The 20,400-nt window shown below is 46.5% G+C and overlaps 1 long non-coding RNA gene across 1 annotated transcript in view; it reads right to left on the reverse strand.

The window, feature by feature from the left end:
• Positions 1-5,456: 5,456 nt before the first annotated feature.
• LOC111769623 (uncharacterized) overlaps positions 5,457-20,400 on the reverse strand; it is an 86,090-nt gene continuing 71,146 nt past the window's right edge. Inside the window, exons 3-4 of the long non-coding RNA XR_002802404.2 lie at positions 16,362-16,703; positions 5,457-12,832 (exon numbers count right to left, since the gene is read on the reverse strand). This is a non-coding gene — a long non-coding RNA (uncharacterized lncRNA). The remainder of the gene's footprint in view (positions 12,833-16,361; positions 16,704-20,400) is intronic.

The following is a 20,400-nucleotide window of genomic DNA, read 5'->3' on the forward strand; positions in this document are numbered from 1 at the left end:
CCTACTGTGTATCTATCGTTTACTCTGCAACACGCTATAGGGGGGTATCCTGGAAGTTAACAGGATGCATTTGGACACCAGATTTCTGGGGTTCAAATCCAGGATCCCCAATTTCAAGCTGTGTGGCCTTGGGCAAGTCACAGTCCCCCTCTGGCCTCAGTCTCTCCACTGGTAAAACAGGAAGAACTACAGCACCCACCTCAAAGGCTTGTTGTAAGCATAGATAGGTTCATGTGTGTAAGGCCTGTAGCATGGTGGCTGCAATGCACCATGATTTATCATCCCCGTGTTACAGTTGAGGACACTGAGGCACAGTGAGACTAAGCGGATGCCCAAGATCACACAGCTAGCAAGTAGAAGAGCTGGAATTTTAGTCCTCGACTCTAGAGCCTGCACTCTAGGCAGAACTTGGGGCTCCCCTCTGTCCTCCTCTCTTTAGACAGACATGGGTTCCCCCTGCTTTCTGCCTTTGTTGATAACACACACACACACACACACACACACTAGGATGCAGCTTCCCCAGTAGCCCTCTCTAGCAGAGGCTGTTCATTCTCCCAGACCCCAGGCAGCTCAGGTGGGGAGGTGCGATAGTCCCATTGCCCTCTTCTCTATTTACCTCTGGGGTGGAGGGGAAACTGCTCCTTCAAGATTCACAGCATCCTTCATTGGTTTATTGAGACCCTACAAGTGTGAGGTTCTGAGCCAGGCACAGAGTGCAGCAGTGAGTGGAGCTGACTGGTCTCTGCTCTCAGGGAGCCCACAAGCTGATCAGGTGCAGCCAAAATGGTCCTTTTGGATGCAGATCTAGTGTGGCCTCCTATAGGAAGCCCACCTGGCTGCATCTGCCCATCCAGGCATAGCTCAGTTTCTCCTCTGTCTTCTCACAGCCTTCTGGACACTGTCCCATCACAGAGCTCCTCACAACAAGCTATGAGAATTATCTTCTCTCCAGGGGGAGACTCCAGGGTGTGGCATACATACAATAGGGGGTTCATTCAAGCCACAAATACTTCCCAAACACCTGCTCTGTGCCAGAGGCTGTTAGGGGAAATGGCAAAGACCAAAGCAGACATTCCTCCCCCTTGGAACTGATCATGCATATGCCGAGGATGGCCCTCATGAACATTAGCTTTTTGGCAAAGCCAACCAGTCACATGACACAAGTAGTCCAGCTGACATTTTACAGAGAAGGAAATGCAGCTCAAGAAAGTGAACTCCTTTGCCCAAGGTCACACAGCCAGCAAGGGACAAACAAGGATTTACACCCGGGTCTGAATCCATGCTCTCTCCTTTGCTCCGCACTGCAAGCATCAACCATGGTCTCACCATCATCTTCATTGGTCCCCATGACAACTGAGTGGAGATGGGGTAAATTATGCCCATCTGACAGAGAAATACAGAGGAAAAGGGAACTGCCTGCCAAGGATCACGGAGTTGAGAAGGAGTAGAGCTGGAGAGGGGGTGGAGGGGCATCAAACCAGCTGTATCTCTCTCAGAACCTTTGGGCATCCCAGCCAGTTCCCTTATCTCAAGGGGAACTTCACAGCCCAGGGGTCACCGGATGCTCCCTGGGCTCAGTCTTCCCTGGGAATGTTCTTCATGCACTTCTTCCTTGTACCAATCAGGATGCCACAGGAAGAAGGGAGCACATCCAACTTGAAGGAAGTTTAACAGAGATGTCAGTCGATCCCCATTATTTGCAGATTCCATATTTGTGAATTCACCTAAATCACTAAAATTTATTCATAACCCCAAAAATCAGCACTGTGGCACTTTCACAGTGATTTGCAGATGTGCACAGAGCAGTAAAAGATTTTAGTGGCCGGGCCCAGAGTACACGTTCCCAGCCAAGGTCCAACAAGGTGACACTCTCCCTTCCTGTTTCAGCTCTCATACCTACACATGTCCTTTCCACAGTCTACTCAGTGCCACATTTTTTCCTGCTTTTGTGAGTTTTGTTGGTGACTGTTCTGTTTACAACGTCCCCTAAGGATAGTGCTGAAGTGCTGTCTAGTGCTCCCAAGTGCAAGAAGGCTGGGAAGTGACTTACAGAGAAGCATGTGTTTGACAAGCGTTGTTCGGGCACGAGTTATAGTGCTGTTGGCTGTGAGTTCAGTGCTAATGAATCATCAATGTATAGTAAAGAAGTGTCTTTAAACAGAAACACACACAAAACAAGGTCAGGTATTGATCAGTTGACAAAAATGTTGTGACCAGAGGCTCACAAGGACCTGCCCTTGTAAATCTCCCCGGGAAGCCATGGTTCACTACTCAGAGACCTTATAGAACACAACTACCACGGGTAATGAGAATGGACTGAATTTTCAAAGGTGTAGGCAGGGTGGAGGGCACCCTCAAAGGGTAGCACAAGACCTGAGTGCTAGCTATTGTGGGGAGCCACCTTTGCCACCCCTAAATCTGAAGGGACAAGTTAGTGAGAGGCAGCCAGACTTGCAATGCTGCCGTGTAGATGCTGGGGGAATAAAAGCTTCTCCTCCTCCTCCCTTCGTTGGCCCATGTTCCCTACTGGTCAAAGCCAAAGAGAAAAGGAGCCCCTTGGTGCAGTCCATATATCCTCCCAGGGCCCAGAGCCCCCATCATCCTGCCGACTTTGAGCCTCTTGCTGATCCTCCCCAGGGTCAGGGATTGTCCCTTTACCTGCATCTTTGTTCATCCATCATGCCCATAATCCTTGCCTGGGATGCAAATACTCCCCGCACATACAATGCCGTGCCCTCTGGGTTGCAACCTGCCATCCCCGTCCTTGCTGGCACAGCCCGTTTGCCACCTCAGCTCACTCGATGTTCCTCTACAGCGTTTGCACAATTCCCTCAGTTGCCTCAGAGCTGAGCTTTCAGCTGCTGCCCCAGGTCAAGTCGTGGGCACTGGGCGAGCCTCTCAATGACACCCCAAGGTGGGTGTCATCATCCCCAAGTTAGCAATGAAGAAATAGGCTCAGAGCAGTGGCAATACTTAAAATGCCACCCAGCAAGGGAGGGGTTAAGTCTGGACTTAAATTGTGTGGGGATGTTCCCACATGGGGATACACCACTGCCCCCAAAGAATGGTCCAGGTACCCTTTGCATGAGAACACCTACAGTGCCTGTCAGTGACACAGATTCCTGGGCCACACTCCAGACCTACAGAATCTGAATCTCAGGGAGCAGGGCCTAGGAATATGCATTTCTAGTGAGCTTCCCTGGGGAGTCTCACGCACGCCAGTGTCCGAGATGCATTCCCTCCCTGCTGCCAATTTCTGCACTGGCCACAGCCAACACTGAGGGATGTCCTACAAAAACGCTTTAATTTTAATTTCTTTTAAAGTCAGAGGAAACATAGGAATATATAAAAGTAGATATGTCATATTGCATATTATCTATACTATATATTTATACTCTATAGTATATATGTCATATTATATAATATAAAAATTAAAATTATTAAATAATAAATCCAGCCTGGATTATTTTCATCTTTATGCCAATGCAGTGTTTTTTTCCATTTTTTTAAATTGTGGTAAAATACATATAATATAAAATTTACCATCTTAGCTATTTTCCAGTGTATGTTTAGTAGCATTAAGCACATCCACATTGTTGTGCAGCCGTCCCCGCCGTCCACCTCCAGAACTCTTTTCACCTTGCAAAACAAACTGTGTCTCCACTGAACACTGACTCCCCAGCCCCTCCCCCAGCCCCTGGTGCCCACCGACCTACTTTCTGAAAAATGATTCTGAGCACTCGAGGGACTCATATATGTTATACCACTGCAGGTTTTAAATACATTTTTAATATTTGTTTATGGAGGAAGGGGCCCAGGAAGGGGAAAGTGTCTCCGGCCCATGAAAGTCATAATTTGGTCCTACAAATTCTCCCTTAGATATTGGGCACACCCAACTCATTCATTTAGTCACTCGATCAACATCATTTGGTGGCATCAACTGAAGCCAGCCACTATGCTGAGCACTAAGAGAAGAGTTTTTGCAATCAAGTGCCCTGTTGATATTACTCCTAATGACTTTAAATCTGTCTCTTTTCCTCCACCTTCTGGTCCAGGCCACCATCAGCTCTTGCCTGGGTGGTCCTACAGCCTCCTAACTGGCCTTCCTGCTGCTGTCTTTCCCTGTAATGTGCAAACACGTCTCAGCCAGCACAGGCATTTCAGTCCACAGAGCAGGTCACTGCCCTGCCACCACCACCAGCAGCACCCACTGCCCCTGGAACATGGTCCTCCTGTCTTAGTCCATTCAGGCTGCGATAACAAAATACTACAGACTGGGTGGCTTATATACAACAGAAATTTTTTGCTCACAATTCTGGAGGCTGGGAAGTCCAAGCTCAAGGTGTCAGCCTGGTCACATTCTGGTGAGGACTTTCTTCCCAGCTCACAGCCGGTGTCTTGTCACTATGTCCTCACATGGTGGAAGGGGCCAGAGAGCTCTGTGGGGTCTCTTTTATAAGGACATTAATCCCATTCATGGGGGCTCCACTCTCAGGACCTAATTGCCTCCCAAAGGCCCCACCTCCTAATACCATCATCTTTGGGAGTTAGGTTTCAACATATGAATGGGGGGGGGGGGCGAGCACAAACATTCAAACCATAGCCATCTGACCTCACTGCGGACTCCCTCTCCTGCCCCCCATCATCTCAGACAGCTCTCCCCCGCCCCTTCCAAGACTTTGAGCTTCAGGCATTTTCATTTTTGTGTGAATTTCCTATTGCTGATGTAACAAACTATCACCAAATTAGTGGCTCAAAACAATGCAAATTTAGACCTTACAGTTCTGGAACTCAGAAGTCCAAACTGAGCTGAAATCAGTGTGTCCACAGAGCCACAGTTCCTCCAGAGGCTCTGGGGGAAAACCCATCTGCTTGCCTTTTCCCGCTTCTAGAGGCTGCCTGCAGTGCTTGGCTCCTGGCCCCTCCCACCACCTTCAAAGCCAGCAGCAGCATCTCTAAATCCCTGTCTGACTCTCACTCTTTGCTTCCGTCATCACATGTCCTTCTTCTGACTCTGGCCCTCTTGCCTGCCTCCTGTAAGGAGTCCTGTGACTTCACTGGGTCCGCTCCAATAATCCAGGACAATCTCCTCATCTCAAGATCCTTAATCACGGGTGCAATGTCCCTTTTACCATGTAGGGTAACATATTCACAGATTCCAAGTATTTGAACATGGACAATTTGGAGGGAGGAGGGATCACTATTCAGGTTACCACAGTTTCTTCCACACGTCAAACTTTCTTTGGCCTCAGAGCATCTGCAGATGTTACTCCCTCTGCTTAGAAATTTCTCTCCCACGGTATTATATCAGTAAATGGAAGGGGCACATGCATGTGGTGATGGGTGGCAACTAGACTTTTGGTGGTGAACACGATGTGATCGATACAGCGGTTGAAATATAATGAAGTACACCTGAAATGTATATAATGTTATAAGCCAATATGACCTCAAAAAATAAATAAAAACGTGGCTGTTTTTGTTTAATATTCTAATTGGTGGGATAAAACGGTAGTTCTTCACTGTGGTTACATGAAGGGGTCAGCGTTGCAAAAAAATCAGCAATACGTTGTTTTCTTTTAAGGAGTCAGCAATATATGGTTGCATTAGTTATCTATTTCTATGTAACAAATTGCCCAAAACTCAATGGCTTTAAACAAAGACACGTGTTATCTCTCAGTCACGTATCTGAAGGTCTCTCACCAGGCTGAAGTCAAGATGCCAGCCGGGGCTGTGGTCTCATCAGGAGGCTCTGCTGAGGAGGCTATGTCTCCAGCCTTGCTCGCAGGGCTGTGGGCAGATTCAGCTCCTCACAGGCTCTGGCCACGGCGGCCTCTCCAACATGGCGGCTCACGTCATCGAAGTGTGAAAACCAAGGGAAGCAAGACAAGCCAGAGAGAGAGAACAAGACCGGAGTCGTGGGCTCTCTGTAACCCAGTCTCAGAGGTGCCGGCCCATCACCTTTGCCGTGTTCCATTCACGAGAAGTGAGGCACTAGGTCCAAACTACACTGAAGGCGAGCAAGTTACACAAAGGAAGGAAGGACATGGGGACCATTGGGAGCAATGTCAAAAGCTGTCCATCACAGGGCCCAATATTTAACATATCTGGGGTTTAGTGCTAAGCAAAACTATTTAGAGATTTGAGAAGAGACAAGGTGCAATTTGGGGGTGGTTTTCTGAGGATGCACAGTGTTTTTCTGACTGTGATACAGTGCGCGTGCTCAGCCACAAGGGGAATTTGGATAAGCTAAGGGTAAAATGAAAGGATCACTTGCCAGCTTCATTCTTCTCTTTTGGAGAAATTTCCTTGTTTTGTCCTCCGGGACTCCTTGCTTTTTCTCTGTAGGTGTCTTCTTGTCCATCTTTCTCCAAAAGTAGGTTTTAAGTGGGCATAAGAGACGGAAACTTGGGAAGGAAGCCTGTAGATTTCAAACTTCACCTCCTGCTGGTATCGACTTAGAGCCAGAGATGTTTTGGAGTTTGAACAACCATAGGCTTTTTGACACAAGCCACACGTATAATTTCTTCAACAATAAAATTCTCCCAAAAAGTTAGTAGACTTCCAGTCTCTTGATATCCAATCACATCCATCTGTGAGGAGTCACTATACCCAACAAGTTCATCTACACACACTTAATATGCCTAAAAAATCTCCTACGTTCACAATGTTGTGCAACCATCACCACTATCTAGTTCTAAAACATTTTAGTCACCCCAAAATAAAACGCCATACCCATTAAGCAGTTGCTCCCCATCACTCCTCCCCCAGCCCCTGGCAACCACAAACCTACTTTCCGTCCCTATGGGTTTGCCTGTCCTAGACATTTCACACAAAAGGAATCACAATATGTGACCTTTGTGCCTGGCTTCTTTCACTCAGCGTAATGTCTTCTCCTTCTGTTTCTGTTTGCACACTGGCTGGTTCCACTTGGAGTCCATCTTTTGCTTTTATAGGACTTTGCTGACAGCAGCAAGAAGCAGTCAACACATTCCAACATCCTAAATTTGTAAACCATTTTCTCTAGAGCTGCAGCCTTGCTCACATTGTGATTGACAGACTTACCAGGGGTTTCATCAGAGCAAAGTGTGAGTGGTCAGCTTCCCAGCATCCCTACACGTGTCCTCACCACTTCCTGCTAAGCCCCAGTTTCTCAACTGTGACACTGTTGACACTGTTGACACTTTGGGCTAGATCATCCTTTGCACTGGGGGCCTGTCCTGTGTCTTGTAGGATATTCAGCTGCATCCTTGGCCCACTAGATGTCAGTAACATCTCCTTCCAATTCAAGATAACCTAAAATGTTTCCTGATTTTGCCAAATGTCCTGGGGGGAGGGGCAGACTGCCCCTGATTGAGAATGACTATACTAAACCAATGTCATATATTTGGGGTTCTGTTGAGGCAGCCTGTTTCTCCTGGTACCAAATTCCGTGTTAGTTAGGATACAGATTTGTTTTTTTAAACACGGAGATCCAGTATTATGGAGCAGCAAGGGAAAGTTCTGGGTGGGCAGTGCTGGCCTGGAGTGAGGATGGGGGCTCCATGACTCTCTTGTGATGTCTTCTGCCTCGTCTTCCACGACCGCTGCCCCAGTGCCCCTCCTCACACCAGTGACCAGCAGGAAGTGGGAAGGAAGAAGGAAAGGACATGCTCCTCCCCTTTAAGGGAGGGACCTGGAAGTTGTATACACAAGTTCTGCCCACTTCCTCTTGGTCACACGACCACCCTTAGCTGCAAAGGAGCCTGGGAGATGTAATCTTTAGCTTGGCAGCCACATTCCCAGCTCAGGCTTATATTACTCTGCGTAATATGGAGCATGGACTTGGGGGAAAACTTGAAGTTTTTGTGACACCCTCCATCCATCAACAAAGGTTTAGCTGAGGCTTCAGGCTTTGAGGTAATGCTTGAAAGATGGAATGGAAAGTTGAGCAATCTGGGGCTCAGAATAACCATTGGTGGAGTAGGAGCAAGCTTCTCAGTCCTAACAAAGGTGTTAGTCCCTGGAATTCTGCAGAAGATGGTGAGGAACTTTCTAGAACCTGGAAGGAGATGAGAGAATAGGTGGGAAATGGTGCAGTTACCTCATTTTACAAATGGAGATCCTGAGACCCAGGAAGGAGAAGCAATTCTATTTAGGTCTCACATCAAGCTTGTACCAGGTTAGGGCTGGAATTGAGGTCTCCTGACTCCCTGCTCAGAGCTCCCTCCACAACCCTGGTCAGTCTCTAGGGCTGCTGTCTGAGGAAGCAACCCTGAGGCTTGTGGCTTTGACATGAGGGTATCAGGACACCACTGGATCTTTGCTAAGGAAGATCCGAGCTGAGGATGGGTTGGGAGGGCATGGAGAATCCAGGCATGCTAGGTGTGGCTCTGGAAGTATATTCTGGCCTATGAGATGTGAGTCGAAGCTACATGTGCAGTATGCTAGTCATTCTCTTAAAGGAAGGGAACATGTACTTCCCCTCCCCTTTCCTCTTTTCTGCTAACGGGAATGTAGGCTATGATGGTGGGAGCTGGAGCAGCCATCTGGGGCCACAAGATGAAAGCTGTATACTGATGGGAGCCGAGCAACAAAATAGAGGGAGTGTAGCTACCTGGTGATGGCTGAGCTTTCATTCCAGCTCTGAACCACCTATCTCCATTTTTACATGAAATGAAAAATGACTTTCTATATCTTAAGCCAGTTACAACCACCAAAGTTATTTTCTAAATAATATATTTTTTTAAATATGATTCCTTTTGGTTCCCACCTTGTGTTAGCAGGAGAAATTCAGGGCCTGCTTTGTCTCCTTCCTCTGGGGACGTAATCTTGCACCACTCAGCAGCTGTCTGCCCCACTTTCCGCAGTTCATCACCTGAGTCACCCACTGACTCAGCCCTCACACACCCCTGCAAATCATCATATCCCTCTGGTGAGAACCAGCGTGGGGTTAATGGTCCCTGTTTTCTGGGATAAGCTCTGAGTGCCAGGGTGGCCTGGAAGTAGCAGGCCCGTCTCGCTATTCTCTTGCTCTGAGAAGCCCCTGCATAAGTCTCCAGGCTCACACCTCTTCCTTCTGTGCTACAAGAAGTAGTGAATAACATGGATGCCGGAGTCAGATAGCAGTTCAAACTCGGGTGCTGCCAAGTATTAGTTGAGAGACTTTGGCCAACTTATTTAATCTTGCCATGCCTCAGTTTCCCCAACATATAAAATGGTCATAATAGCAGTTCTTACATCTCAGCTATGAGCATTAAATGAGATGATACATTTAAAGTGCTTATGATAGTGCCTGGCGCACAGTGAGCACTCCATAAACAGGACAAATTTCAACCTGAGTAATTAGAAATGTCATAAAGGAGAAGAGTAAGGTGTGACAGATGCATGAAACTAGGGAGATGTTATCTAACAGAGAAAAGGCAGGTCAGGAAATGCTGCCCTAAAGAAGTTGATATTAAAGCTGTCACCTGGGGGCCGGCCCCGTGGCCGAGTGGTTAAATTCACACACTCTAATCCTTCAGCAGCCTGGGGTCTTCCCAGTTCGGATCCTGGACGCAGACATGGCGCCGCTCATCAGGCCATGCTGAGGCGGCGTCCCACATAGCACAACCAGAGGCACTCACAGCTAGAATATACAACTATGTACTGGGGGGCTTTAGGGAGAAGAAGAAGGAAAAAAAAATAGAAGATTGGTAACAGATGGTAGTTGAGGTGACAATCTTTAAAAAAAAAAAAAAACTGTCACTTGAAATATGAACAGGAACCAGTTAGGTTAAAAAAAAAAAAAAGGAGGGGTGAGGGGAGTGGAGAAGAGTGTTTTAGGAAGGGGGAACAGCCTGGGCAAAGATTCCAGGGCAAGAGAAAAAGCAACTGACACATCTGAGAAGCTGAAAACTATTTTCAGGATGGCAGTGGATGAGGCTGGAAAGGTGGCCAGGGGCCCAATTTTGCAGATCAGATTCCTGTTTGGATGTGGTCCAGGTGCTTCTTCCCTTGTATTCATTTAATTTGGGACTCCCCCTCTTCTTCTGCACATCGCTCATTGTTTTCCTCACACTGGTCTCTTGGAAAGTCGCTTTCTTCCATCAGGAATTCATTAGCATTGATGGAAATTTCTGCACTCCATCAGTATACTGGAGGGTTCAAGCACTGTTGGGATCAGCCACTCCGAGTACCCAATCTTTATGAACAGATTCCTAAAGAGGTTCACTCCCTCCAGGACACTTACAAAGCACCTGGCCTAATGCCTTAAAAATTGGGAAAAGGCTTTTCAGGGTTTGATTTGATTGATCTTGGAGCTACGTCTATCTCTTGAGTCCTGACTCTGCCAGCTGCAGCAATTGGATGTCAATGTAGGGAGATCTGATTCCATTCCGTTTGGAGGAAAGAGTCATTTTAGGACACAAGTCTGCAGGGCCAGCTTCTGCTTCTCTCTCTCCATCACATCTCAGACCACTCCCCCATCATCCCTCTCGTTGGCTTCTTCACCAGCCCCAGGGCCTTTTGTCCCCATTGATTCTCTACCTGGGCCACTCTTTCTCTCTCCACACCCCCAACACATCTCTGCCCAGAAGATCCCCACTCAAGTCTGTCTCTTCTCCAGGTAGCTCTTCCCAGACCTCTTAGTAGCCTCAGCTGGTCTCTTTACATTCTCATAGCCGCCTACTTCTACCTTCAGTGTAATTTTCTCAGCTTCTGACTATGTATTCATGAATGTGGTTGTTTCACTAATGACTGTCTCCACCCAGTAAGTGTAAAGTCCTTGACAGCATGGACCATATCTAATTTTTCTCCAATATATTTACCATGCCTGGGATCTAGTAGGCAGCTAATAAAGATAGCAGGAAAGAGAGACGGAGACAGGGAGGGAGGAAGGGAAGGACGGAACGGAGGGAAGGAAAAGAAAGGAAGTCTTACCTAAAAACATTGCCCTCAATGTGGAAAATGGCCCTTTTTGTGTAACATCGTTAAGCGTCCCCCAGCAGAAGCAGCTCCACATCTTGCCCACAATCAGGAGAGCTTCATGAGGTCAGCCTGGAAGATCTGATTTCACACAGACACTTTCCATTTCTGGTGGAAAGGCCCCAGAAGGCCTCGATCTGTCATCAATAGATACCGCTGAGGTTCAAGATGTCTTCCTAGTTGATGTGCAGCTGACAGCATTGGGGCTCCAGCTCCATCCGTCTTTGGAGAATGGCCTTGTGCGGTCAGTTCTACTGCGGCCCCTTTTCCAGCAGTGACTTTCCGCCCAAGCACCCTCTCACATACTTGCTGGGGTTCCCTCTCACTCATTTGTCTGTTTCCTCACCCATTTTTGAACACAAAAACATGTTTGTGTCTGTTCACTGCAAGAGCAACCACAAGTGCCATTTCTGCTTGTTTGTGGCACTAACACACTACAACTATTCTTTTCTCTTCATCTTGTGCCTCATTAGTAGCACAATCATTGTAGTCACCATTAACAGCTTTTAAGTGACTGCATCCCACAGCGATGTGAACCAGCTTCCTCCCCAGGAGGCTTGGCTCAGTCTACGGATAGTGTCAGTGTACGGCCCCCTCCTTCCCTTCCCCTTTCCTCCACCCTCGCCATGAAGAAGACGCACAGTGCACACACCATGCAGCTTCCACAACACAACCCGCGGACCAGAGCCAAGTTCCTTGTGTGTACTGAAGAAGCCGGTGTCCCGGGGTGCAGCAGGGGCTTGTCCAGGGCACACAACCAGCTGGCAGAGATCAATTAGGAGTCTGCAGCTGCCATCCAGGTCATGGATGTTAGCCATCTCAATCAACTAGGAAGTGATGCTGGAGAGAAAAGGATGAATCCAAGAGGTATTTAGGAAGTGAAATAGAGTGCTTTCTAAATAACAAATGCTTTTCTAAGTGCTTTGGATATATTAACTCCTCGCAACACTCAAGCACAGTGGGCATTCTTTATGGACGAGGACATGGAGCCACTGGGGCTGGGCATCCTAAGAGTCTGATCCCGAAGCCTCCATCTTTGCCATTATGCTATTGTGCCTTCTGCTCAACTATCTGCTTGCTACAGAGTGAAGACCGCCCACTTATTTGCATCCTTCCACCTGAACCGCCCCCTACACACACACTCATGTCTACAGTAGATTGGCAGGAATGGAAGCAACTGAGACGTGTAGATGCCCAAGGGGTGGGCCAGGCCAGAGAACGCGGCTGTGCAGCATGGGTGCACCCAGTCACAGCGAGAGAGAGCACTGCCTTGGTTGCCAGATCTGCTTCAGGCCACGCTGAGCAGCCTGGGCTGGCTCGTTGTTCTGCTGAGCTCGTGGGACCTCCTCCAGCTGGACTTGGGAGAGGAGCCGAGCCCTGCTTTGACTTCTTTTTCACTGATCTGACCCTTGGGCTATGAAGGAAGGGAAATAAGAGGATTCAGGAGTCTGAAACAGCTACCCTCTGAGCCCAGCTGTGCCACTTCTGAGCCGCCTTACTTAACGTTTGTAAATCTGTTTTCTCCGTGCAATTTCACAGTCCCTGTCAGGATTCGAGCTCCCATTTTTCACATGCTCTGAGGAGCCATAGCTGCATCCGTGTCCTCCCCGTCGTACTGTGAGCTCAGCAACTTGCAAAACTTTGAGACGTTCAGGGAGGGAAAGAGCGCCGGAGGCACAGGGGTGTCTCCCCAACTGTGGCAGACAAAATCCTGCCTGACGAGACGCCGCCTTAGCCTCCTCTTGTTGGTTGCCTATGGGTTGTTTACCCCCAAGGAGCCAGGGATGATGATGACAAGTTGCCAAGTCTTTGAGCAACACCACCTCCCTTCATCACAATGAGACCTCACGGCAGCTCCGGACACAGGCGAAGAGAACCCAGAGGTCAGGACCTGAGGTTGAAGGGAACAACAGGATGGTGACACAGGTGAGAATAAAGACATCAAGCAGAGAAAGGGTTCTGTTTTTGCAAAGAGGAATTCAGGGATGTGCCCATGGGCTGAGCGTGAGCTCTTTGGGTACATGGCCATTCTCTGGCAGTGGGTGAAGGCAGGACACAGCCACCATGCCTGTGAACTCACAGGAAAGTGGTGCCTGGGAAGGGCATGAGTGTTTATTGAAGCATCTTCCCTCATTCTTCTGCAAAACAGCCCGAGAGACTGGGCAGCTTAGGGACTGGCACCCTTACCCAAATTTGCTTGGAAAATAAGACCGTTTCAGGCCTGGGATGTCATTGCTGACTGTGATGGTAAACAATGTCAACACACGCCTGGGCATCAATGTGGGATTTTTGTTTTGTTTTGTTTTGTTTTGGTGAGGAAGATTGGCCCTGAGCTAACACCAGTTCCCAATCTTCCTCTTTTTTGTTTTTTTCTCCCCAAAGCCCCAGTACATAGTTGTATATCCTAGTTGGGAGTCCTTCTAGTTCTTCTATGTGGGATGCCACCACAGCATGGCTTGATGAGCAGGTGTAGGTCCACGCTCAGAATTCCAACCAGTGAACCCTGGGCCACTGAAGCAGAGCTTGCAAACTTAACCACTACACCAGTGGGCTAGCCCCGTCAATCTGTTATTGATCAAAATCCAATATGGTATAAGATGGTGGTTCACAAGCTTTGCTGCACCTCACAGTCATCTGGACCTTTTAAAAATCCCGCGGCACCATGTACTATGTGGCCTTTTGTGTCTGCCTCCTTTCGCTGAGCATACAGCATTGAAGGTTCATCCTGAGGCATGTATCACTGATACACTGAGGCATGTATCAGTGCTTCGTTCTTTTTGACATCTGAGTAATATCCCACTGTATGAATCCAGATTTTGTTCATGGAGTCATTCACCAACGGATGTTTGAGTTGCTTCCACCTTTTGGCCATTGTGAATAAGAATAAGTAAATCCATAGAGACAGTGACTAACCCAGATTAATGGTTGTAAGGGCTGAGAGAAGGGGAGGATGGACAGTAGTTTCTCAATGGGGCAGGGTTTCCATTTGGGGTGATGAAAACATTGTGGAACTAGATAGAGGTGATGGTTGCGCAACATTGTGAGTGTGCTCAATGCCACTGAGTTCTTCACTTTAAAATGGTTGCAATGGTAAATTTTAAGTTATATTTGTCCTGGGCCCCAACTAAACCAGATCTCTGAGAGTGGAAGCCTGCATTACAGTTCCTTAAAACTCCTTCAGTAATACCAACGTTCAGCCAAGTTGGGGAACAGTGGTGTAAGGGAGGGGGAAGAAGCCACGTGAATCGAGCCCCCACATTTCCCTGGGCAGGTGCTGTTTCCTCTGAGGCCCATGCCAACCGTCCTGTCAGCACATCTGGTCCTTCCCTGTCACCTCATCCGGGCTGTCTCCTTTTTAAACGCACATCACCATCTGCATTATCTGGTTCATCCACTTGCTCGCTTATTATCTGTCCCCTCCCACAAAACCAATCACATGGGCCCCTTTTTAAAAATACGAATGTTGGGACCCCACCTTGATCGCTTAAATCAGAAACTCCTGGGGGAGAACCCAAGAATCTGTATTTTTAAGAGCTCCCCAGGTAATTGCAACATGCAGCCGTGGAGGAGAAGTGCTACCTTGTAATGTGAGCCTGCCAAAACTGTGTCTGCAGCTCCAAGAACGGGGTCAGACCCAGAGCCTGCCAAACTGCCAGGTGATGCTGGGTCACTTCACAGAAATTACTTCATTTCATCCTCAGAACAGTTCTCAAGTAGGTTTTAACAAGTGAGGCAATTCTGGCTCAGAAAGGTTAGGTGGCCAGCCTGCAGCCACACCAGAACAGGAACGAGTCAAGGGATAGCCCAGCTTGCTTTCTGTGCCGGGCTGGGTCAGGGGTCTCCTCCCAGCTCCACGGCCTCCTGTATCCCCATCTCAGCACTGGTCACTCTAACCTCTGTCTACGGGCTCTCTGGATCCCCCCAAAAGAGCTCCAGGAGGAGAGTTCACCATCAGAAAATAAAACAATAAAGTGAAGATTAGACGACTATTGAATTAGTAATAATAATAAATGTAATAATAGTACATAATAGTAATAATAAATGTAATTCATCAACTTAATTAGGTGACTAATTAACTAGTGATTGCTCATCCTTTTCTGCCTTACCCTTCTGGCTTGTGCTCCACTAATACGTCTTGAGCATTTATTCTTCAGCTCCCCGCCCCAAGTCCTGTGTCAGATGATTTCATACTATAGTCTCGATGGGGAAGGTGGCATTATTCCCAGTTTATACTTGAAAAATTAGGGAGCACGAGTATCAATTCTGACAATGCCAGGCATTTGCTCCCCATCCACAGACCTTTATTGAACATTTTCCATGAGCCATGCTGTGTGCTAGGTAAACACAACATGTGTGGCTCATGGTCTCACCAGCTAGCTGTCCTTTGGGGAAGGCAGACATCAAACCAGCATTATAAGAGCAACGTGATTGCCCAAGAGAACTGCAGGGAGCCCTGGAAATTGGGATCTGACCTGGTCCAGGGAGAGTTCAGAGACGGCTTCCTGCAGGATCTTCATTTTACCTGAGATCCGATTATCTTCTAACAACCAATGGTTATCGTATCACTCCCTAGCTCAGAATTCCTCAGTGGCTCCCCATTTCCTATTGGATAGAGGACCAACTCATTTTGCTTTACCTGAGACTTCTCCTGGTTTTTTGGCACTGAAATTTCTGCATCTTGGGAAATCCATCAGCCCTAGGAAAATCAGAATGGTCGTTCTCCCTACAACCCAGCCAAACCCAGACTCGTACAGTAGCTTCAAGTCCCTTCATGATCTGACCCCTTCCTAGACTCACCTTTCACTACCTGGGCTCACCTCTCACCACCACCATCCCTTACACTTTATTTTCCAGCTACACGGCAGCAGGCATGGTACCTTGAAGGCACCAAGCTCTCTCCTTCACCTCTGCTATTGCCCACACTGGGATTCCTCTACATGGGCTGCCTTCCCCACGTGCCCACCTGGAAAGCCCCTCCTCATTCCTCAGGTCTCAAATGAAACACCAGCTCCTCTGGGAAGCCAACCTGCAACCTTATCATCTTAGACATGGATCCCTCCATGGAGCCTTCACACCAGATTGTCCTTCTCCAGCTAACTAATTGTCAGATAGCTCTGATGAATATAATTAATTTAACTCGTGAGTTAATTAATTAGCAAATAGTTGGTCCAAAAAATGTGTAGTGACACATCCTTCTCTCACACACTGACACTGTGTAAATATGTGTCTCATCAGAGGAGCCAGGACATTCTGAAGTCTCGTCATTGATGGATTAAAGGAGGAACTGATGAGGAACCATCTCTGCCATCACGGCAGTGCATTCATCCACCCAGCTCTTCCTTCTTGTACACCTACTATGGCTTTGAGTGAAATGTTCAAAGCTGGCCCTCGCCCCCAGGGACTGGACTGTCTGGACCCACCTGCTTTCCCGAAGAAAGGCTGCCTCGGGAAATACCCTTTTCAGTGCTGGGCACATGGGGTTGGACCCTCTTAGGACTCCCTCTGAGACACTCAGTGGTGTGCTGCAGCCAGCTCTTCCCAACTCCACCTTCAGTGATGCCATGAAAGTGGCATCAGCCACCCTGGGAGTATTTACACCATGGATGTTGGCACACACTACAAATCAGGACTTCTTTTGCTTTTTGTTGTTTGCTTCTTCGTTTACAGCAAGCCGGTTGTTAAATGTTTTCCAGCACATCGTTGCAAACATTCACATCCCCGATTCCTTCTTCTAAGATCCAGGCTTCTTAGCTGACCAGGCTCTATGAAAGAATGAGATTTCAAAAAGGGAGAAGGTCGCAGAAGCAGAGTTTAGCTAAAATGTTTGGCATGCAATGTTGGATCCAGCTTGACTGGGTCCTTCTCTGGTTTTTGTTTCTCTTCCAATGAATGATGTGTGCTTTCTATACCATCACAGACCAAGGCGACAGCATGTCTCCCAACCTCTGAAGATGACTCCATGCACTCCCAGGGGTATTGGTCTATCCTCTCCTGAAATGGTCAGACCTTCCCTGGGTCAATTTGAAGAAACATAAGAAAGGATGCTTCCCAACATGCTTCGCATTCACAGCCTGACAACCTGCAAGCTGTACCCCTGCACAGAAAACTTATGTTTGGGACATGATCTATAATTAATACTTGTCACGGTGCTAGGGATAATAACGAACTTTGCAAGATCTATGGGTGCTCTTGGTGACAATGAAGATGGAGGAGGAGGAAGAGAAAGAGAAGATGACATGAGATTGTAATTGGCACAAAGATAGACTACATCAGTTTTATTTACTAATGTTGACCCAGCATCAGACATAGTGCTCAGTAAATATTTGTGGAATAAATTGAACGAAGAAGGAGGAGAACTAGGAGGAGGAAAAGGAAGAGATGGAAAAGAAGAAAACATAGCATTCTCCTCTGCCAAGAACAAGCACGGCCAGGTGCTTTACATACAGCATACTTTTCTGAATCCCCCCTGCAGCCCCAGAAGGTAGGTCTTCTTTCTCACATGAGTAAACTGAGGCTCAGTGGGAATATTCTGTGTTGTTGAGGATTCAGGGAAGTGGGCCCTCTGTCATATATTGTTTGAGATGGAAGGCAAATTGCTAAAGCCTTTGGGGAAGGTAAGTTGGCAGTCAGAATTTATCAAGATTTTTGATGCCTATGCCCTTTGAACCAATAATTCCACCTCTAGGAACCCCTCCTCTGGAAGAAGCTCAATCTTGTGCCTAAGGAGGAATGTACAAGGTTGTTCACGGCAGCATTGTCCTGGTGAAAACTGGAAACGCCTGAAACATCCATCAGCAGGACAATGACTAAACAAGTTACCATATGTCCATTCTGTGGAATATTGTGCAGTTTATAAAACCAATGATGTAGCAAATGCACTGGAATGGCTTAAATGAAAAAGATGGGGAGTACCAAGTGTTGGCATGGACCTGGAACCTTCATGCACTGCTGGTGGGACGGTTAAAGTGGTACAACCCTTTGGAAAATGCTTTGACAATAACTACTTAAGGTACACATGTGCATTCCCTATTATTGAGCGGCTCCACTCAAGTATATACCCAACAGAAATGTGTACATATATTTATTGAAAGTCATGTACTAGAATGTGCATCACTCCATGGCTTGTGATCTCCACAAAACTAGAAACTACCCAAATGCCCATCAATAATAGATTGGATAAATAAGTTTCAGTATATTCACAAAATGGAATACTATAAAGCACGTGTCCTCAATGAGAGCAACATTCTACCTCCACAGGGGCAAAAATTGGTTTGGGGGGAGTAAAAAATATACATATATACATACAATATAGAGATATAAATAGAGATAGAGGATAGACAGACAGATAGATAGGTATAGATGATAGATGGATGATGGATAGAGATATACAGTATATCTGTGGTATTAAATTTCATGGAAGTAATTATGGAAAATGTCTAAAACGGGTTGTTGGGGGGCAAAAGTGAAAAAAAAGATTGAGAAATACTGCTATTAAGAAACAAGACTGAAGATCTACAGACATGTGTGCAAAAAGATTGAATCCCGCAAACATAGTGTTGAGTGAATGAAGCCAGACACAAAAGACAACATACTCTATGACTCCATTTATGTAAAGTACCAAAAGCAAGAAAAGTTCATGTCTAGTGTGTTCCATATCAAGGTAGTGTTTGGGGAAGTCAGGGGAAGGGTAGTGACAAGAAAGGAAGCAGAAGAGGAAATCCAGGGGCAGGGAGCTGGTCACATTCTTTTCCTTAATCAGGTCCTGGCTGCACAGATGTGTTCAGTGTGTGAAAATTCATCAAGCTACATGCTTAAGATTTGTGCTGTTTTCTGCATGGAGGTGACTCTTCAATAAAAGGTTTTTAAGAAGAAGACAAAAAATGAGTTTGTTCCATATGTACCAACATGGAAAGATGACCCAGGCATGTAATTAAGTGAACAAAGCAAGTAACAGAACAATTCAGTAGAATGAGCCAATGTATGTAACAAACAGCTATAAATGCGAAAGTCAATGCAAAGATGGGGATTTGGAGAAACACTGCCCAGGCTGGTGCCTGAGTTAGTTTGAAACAAAAGGAAGAATTAGGGGAATGAGAATGTTCCAGTTTTTTAAATTTTGTTCAGTGGCAAAATGTACAAACATGAAATTTACCATTTTGACCATTTTTAAGTGTACAGTTCAGTGGCATTAAGTACATTCACATTGTCATGCAGTCATCACCACCATCCACCTCCAGAAGTTTTCGTCCTGCAAAACTGAAACTCTGTCCTCAGGACACACTAACTCCCCATGCCCCTCCCCCAGCCCCTGGCCCCACCATCCTACTTTCTGTCTCTATGAATCTGACTCCTCTAGGCACCTCATATGAGTGGGATCACACAGTATTTGTTTTTTTGTGTCTGGCTTATTTCACTCAGCCTAATGTCCTCAAGATTCATCTATGTTGTGGCGTGTGTCAGAATTCCCTTCCTTGTTAAGGCTGAAAAATATCCCATTGTATGTATACGCCACATTTTGTTTATCCATTTCTCTGTCAGTGGACATTTGGGTTGTCTCCACCTTTTGGCTGCTGTGAATAATGCTGCTGTGAACACTGGTGTACCAATATCTCTTCGAGTCCCTCTTTTTAATTCCTTTGTGTATATACTCCAAAGTGAAAATTGCTGTATCAAATGGTAATTCTAGATTTAATTTTTGAGGAACCACCATACTGTTTTCAACAGCTGGTTGTAGCATTTTGTGGGAATGTTCTAGTTTTTCTGAATATATTTCAGTATTGTTTGAATATTCCACTTCTAGGTGTAAGTCCAAGAGAAATGAAAACAAATCCACAGAAAGACTTACATGCTAATGTTTATAGCAACATCATTCATAATAGCCAGAAGGTGGAAATAACCCAAATATCCATTAATGGATGGACGGATAAACAAAATGAGGTATATCCATAGAATGGAATATTATTCAGCTATTTTAAAAAATGATGTAGTGATATATGCCTCAACATGGATGAACCTTAAAAACGTCATGCTAAGTGAGAGAAGCCAAACACAAAAGACCACATATATGATTCCATTCATGTGAAACGTCCCTAATAGGGAAATCTATAGAGACAGAAGGTAGATTGGTGGTTGCCAGGGGCTGGGAGGTATGGGGGCAATCACTAAAGGGTAGAGGGTTTATTTTTGAGGTGGTGAAAATGGTCTAAAACTGACTGTGGTGATGGTTGCAACTGAAAATATAGTAAAAAGGATTGAATTGCATACCTTAAATGGGTGAATTGTATGGTATGTGAATTATATCTCTTCAAAGCTGTTAATATAAAATGAATTGAAGTGAAGTGAAATAAAGGTTGAAAAGGAATACAGGAGGAAGGTCACGAGGAAGAGAAGACAGAGGCCGAGGAGCTGTAAAGCATCAGTTAAGGCAGTTGGATTGGACCGTGTGGGGCTGGACCCTCC

Source organism: Equus caballus, chromosome 21 (genome assembly GCF_041296265.1).
Source record: "Equus caballus isolate H_3958 breed thoroughbred chromosome 21, TB-T2T, whole genome shotgun sequence".
NCBI lineage: Eukaryota > Metazoa > Chordata > Mammalia > Perissodactyla > Equidae > Equus > Equus caballus.